This window comes from Nicotiana tabacum, chromosome 8 (genome assembly GCF_000715075.1).
Source record: "Nicotiana tabacum cultivar K326 chromosome 8, ASM71507v2, whole genome shotgun sequence".
Taxonomy (NCBI): domain Eukaryota; kingdom Viridiplantae; phylum Streptophyta; class Magnoliopsida; order Solanales; family Solanaceae; genus Nicotiana; species Nicotiana tabacum.
The window spans coordinates 182,133,057-182,138,022 of record NC_134087.1 but is presented as its reverse complement, the minus strand read 5'-3'; the positions used below and the strand labels follow the sequence as shown (position 1 = coordinate 182,138,022).

At 36.5% G+C, this 4,966-nt stretch overlaps 1 long non-coding RNA gene across 1 annotated transcript; it reads right to left on the bottom strand.

Annotated features, from left to right (window-relative positions):
- Nucleotides 1-620: 620 nt before the first annotated feature.
- Nucleotides 621-4,340, bottom strand: LOC107811168 (uncharacterized). Its single transcript, XR_001653847.2, has 2 exons — nucleotides 3,581-4,340; nucleotides 621-892 (listed from the first exon to the last, which is right to left on the bottom strand). It is a non-coding gene; the product is annotated as an uncharacterized LOC107811168 (long non-coding RNA).
- Between the last annotated feature and the right edge of the window lie 626 nt (nucleotides 4,341-4,966).

Here is a 4,966-nt window from a genome sequence, read left to right as displayed (position 1 = left end):
GGGAAAATCTTGAGAGTATGGTGGATGATCTAACACTATGTTTGGAGCTTGAGCAAGGGTAACATCTGGGGTGCTAGCTGGTGGCGGGGGTGGTGCCTTCCCAGCCATCCAACTCAATTATTTTTGGGTACCAGTATCATCCAACTTATCTCCGTTGTCATCTGCCATTGCCTTTCGACTTTATGTTGTAGGAAAGAGTTACTAGTTTAAGAATCACAAATCAACCACCCTTCTGCTATAATGAAGATAACAAAAAGGAACAAAATGAAGTCATCACGTTAGCGTTAGGGCATTTAACATAAGATAATCTCACATTATGTGCAATGCACCTAGTCACAGTTATCGGTTCTAAATTGACATCGAGGGTACGAAGGTCATATGGCATCATCCCAATTTCACTCTTCTTGCCGCGTTTCCTTCTTCATTTTCCTTTCTAGCACCCCTTAGTTTTTCATTTTCTTTCCTCTGATTATCACTCTTTTCTTTCCTCTCACTTCTCACATCCCACATTTTTTTTTAAATTAAATGATTCGATCGAACCCTATGTAGGTTGCCTACATATCATGTTCCTCATGAATAAGATCAAGCGTAGTTCTTGAAAAGTAATGGAAAAAATAAACTACAAACAAAAACCTTTTGGATTTTTCATTTATAATTTTTTTTGGTTTTTCAAATACAAATAGTAAGTACGATAACAAAAGACTCAACAAACTCAACTAGACTATGGTAAACTCTGACATCACCTAAAAGACACAATACTACTGGACAAGACTACAAGGTGAAAGACCAACATAAAAACAGACTCAGAACATAAAAAGGCTCCTTAAGCAGCTCCTAAATGCAGTTGTCCTGGGTGCTTGTCATGCTCGAGCCCTGATAAATGTATCCATACCTAAATGAGAAAAATAAGACCAAATAGAATTAGTGACCCGAGACACTATGCGACGCCACGATACCTTCTATTGGACACATGCAAGACATGATTGAGGCTATATTTTGCATAATGACCTATGTGGCCAAGGATGGCTACAAGTGCAAACCCAACAAGGGTGACCACTCAGATATGAAAAAAAAAAACTCAAAAGGCCTATATGGCTTCAAACTCCCAATTATCATGGCCCTAGAAATTACTTTGCAAAAGTAACCCATTTTTGCAAAAATGACCGATGTGGCCAAACGTGGCTAGAGATGCAAATTCAACATAGACAGGCCTTAAAGTAATATGACACCTAGTTGTAGACTCAAGATTCTAATAACATGGTTCATTGATCCACTTTTGCGAAAATGAACCCATTTCGCAAGAATGACCAATTTGGCCAAAAGTGGCTAGACATGCAAATTCAACAGGAATGGACCTTAAAACTGAGAGGACACCTTGTTGTGGACCTAGGGTTCTAAGACATGGGATAACAAACTACTTTGAGAAAATAGCCCTATTTTGCAAAAACGGCCGATGTGAACAAATGTGGCTAAAAATGCAACTAATTTGGAAAAACTATATTTTTTGCCTTTTTGAAAAATGATGGAAAATGTAAAATTCTTTTGGATTTTTTCTCTCTTTTTTTTTTGGAAAATGATGAGAAATTGCAAAAAAAAATTGGATTTTTCAATTTCAATTTTTTTTGGAAAAAGTTACGAAAGAAAATTATAATTGGGCCTTACTTGTTAAATCTTATATTTCACCCTCTTTTCTTTTTTATTTGCCCTCAACTATCATTGGTCCGCCAAATGACTCTTTTACCCTTAAAGAATATAGCATGCGGCACAGAGGAATGATTAAATGTCTTTTTGGACCATGGGCCCATTTTGACATAATTTGGATAGGCTTCTTACAACGGGACACGGTACTTGGGACCGAGCCCTGCTAGGTTTAAATAATATGATGCAAATAAGCATGACCTAAAGGCTGACCTAAGTTTGGGGTTCACTAGACAAGGCAATTCGGGGCAGCACGTTGTTGATGGAGGTTGCTCTAGCTGCCCGCCCACTCCACGCTCCCACACCACCCACCAAATGATACGGGTGACTCACAAAAAGTCGTGTACGCTCAAATGTACTCCGGAAGACTTGTTGCGGAAAGAAGACCCATGGTGATGCAAATGATGACAATTTATAAAGCTGTAACACATAAGGAAAAGTGATAAACAAACAACCAACAAAACAGGGAAATAAGACAAACAAAACAAATAAACAAAACAAATACCTCAACCGAATATCCTAGAAGCCAACAAGATCAAGTACCAGCTCGAACCTGCAACTCCCCAGCAGAGTCGACAGAGCTTTCACACCTTTTTTTTCCACCACATTACCCCTTTTAAATAAATAAAGTGATTTTGTGAAGCTCAAAAGGGTTTCAATTATAAAAAGTGATAAAAATTTGTGTTCAAAAGAATTAACTCAAAGTAGCCACCTGACATTGATTTCGGTGTGCCAGGTAACCGTTTTTAGAAATATTTTTTCCTTTTACAACACCTTAGACTCCAAAACTCAGTCTGCACCAGAGATTCAGGTAAGAGGGTTCATTTGACTCGGAGAGAAGGTGTTAGGCACTCCCCAAGTCCCGTAAAAGTCACGGTTGCGTACTTGATCTAGTCGACTTTTAAAATATTCAAATTGAGGTTAAAAAAATAGACAAAGGAAAATAAACATACAAGAGGCTCGAAGTCATCCCCACCTAAACGAAAGAAATTAAAAATAAGAAAATTAAAGTAAAATCCTAAATACTATTATATACTATACTTTTCCACAAAGTTCGTCATGGCCTCCAAATACATGATACTATGGGGCATAATCCGGATAAAAAATATATACAAAATCTAGGGGGCATTCCCCGAATAAATTTAACTAAAGGGGGTGACCTCTCACCTCAAAAGAAACTAAAACACGAACGCCCTAAAAATTTGTCTACCCAAATGATGATGGCCTAATATACTCCTAACGGGTTCTAATACAAAGTATAACAATAAACTAAAGTGGTGAAACATTTAAATCTCAATTTCTCCTTAGTTTAAGTTAAACTCTGTATCCCACATCCCAACTTTAGTAATTTTCTTATGGAACCTATGATTCCAACGCCGAACCTCCACTCACTAATGTATTCAATGTAAAAATTTACAGACAAAGAATCAGCTTCAATGCAATCAAGTGATTTGAGTAAACTTTAACTCTGACTAATGACAATTAAAGAGAAATATGACACCACTGAAACTCAAACATATTAGCTCTAAAGTTAACTATAAATTCCACAAAGTAATCTATGGAACTTACGAAGGAGACACAATTAATTCCTATTCAATTATTTCCATTATATATGTGACTGAACTAATATTTATACCTTAACGCCAATTGATAGCAAAATATTAATAGTGAAGCCTTAAGTATTTTAAAGATTCTTCAAGTCATTAAACCAACAAAACTTTGTATGAGCTAATAATAATATATATAAAATAGGATGGCAAATACTAACACATCCTCATCACAGCAATAAAACATTAATCCAAACATTCCACAAAATAGAGAAACGACAGATTAATGGAAGCACTCTATGAAGCAAAACAGTCAAATAAAGAGGGAAATGGACCTGAGTGCACAAAGCCTTTGATTAACTTTTCTAGGAATCAAATATAGAATGATCCATCAATGTAATTTTGACGTGACAGCAACTAAGAGGAAGAAGCTGCGAACCAAATCGGAACCACGAACCTTAAGCGGCGGACGGAATCGAACTCACAATCCAACACAGAACCTCAAACGATCTCCATATTTTGCAATCAGGAATTACAATTCGAAAATCAAGAAAAAAACAGAACTATTTTTTATACTTTTCTGATTTCTGGAACTTAAACCAAGAGAAAATTGAAGACGAGGAACTGTCCCTTTTTTTGGGAAACTACATGTTTATTTCTTGGTATTGTTCTCGAGTGAATGCGTGTGTGGGTATTTCCGGCAGGTTGTAGTGAAGGGAAGAAGGGGACAGCGATGGGTGTTAGAGTTCCGGCGATTTCGGTGGAGGGGTGATGACATTCTTGTGTGGGGGTGCCAGCGAGTTTGAGAAGTGACGGCCACTAATTTCTCTTAAGGTTCCGTCATTTTTGGGTTGAAGATGGAGGGGTGTGGGCGGCTGGAGGGGGTTGCTGTGTGCGTGTGTGGTTGCCGGAGTTATGGTGGTGGACCGGTGGTCTGGTTGAGAGTGACGGCTGTTTTTGTGTGGAGGAGATGAGGGGTCCTAAGGTATGTTAGGTTGAAGAAGATGAAGGTCTTAGGTTGGGGTGTGTAGATGATAAAAAACGGCCGAAAGGTCTTCTAGGCTCCTAGGTTTTTTTATGGGTTTAAGAGTATTGGGCTTTAAAACTGGGTCATCTCTTGGACCTCTTGAATTAAGACCAAATAAAACTGCCCTCAAATTTTATACTTTTTCTTCTAAAAATGATATAAAATTTATAATATAAAATATAAAACTAATTCTAATTAATTAAAATAAATAATATTATATTGTAAAACTATTTTGGTATTTTTCAAGATTATATAAAAATAAAAATCCTAGTAAAATAGTATTACTACAAAACATTAATGAAACTGTTTTTTGTAATTTTGTTTTTGTAATAAAATAAAATAAAAGAGTCAAACCTAATTAAAATAGTGATATTAGACCTAAACTAAATATTTAAAAGCTAAAAAGTGTAAAATCTCAGGGAGAGTAAAAAATTACATATCTACATGCACCAGCCTGAACTACCATTAAGGATAATATGCCGTTACCAACACCAACAAAAAACATTACCAAACTATGTAATGAAATATGGTTCTCAATCTTTGCAACACAATAGGTTCCTGTTCTTACAAAATCCTGCAGCATTGTCTATAGATGCATTAGGCTACGTAGTGAAACAATTGCTCCGGATATACAAAGGTCAAAATTGGGTATCCTTGCTTTGTTACCCATGAACTCCAAAAATTCAACATCCCT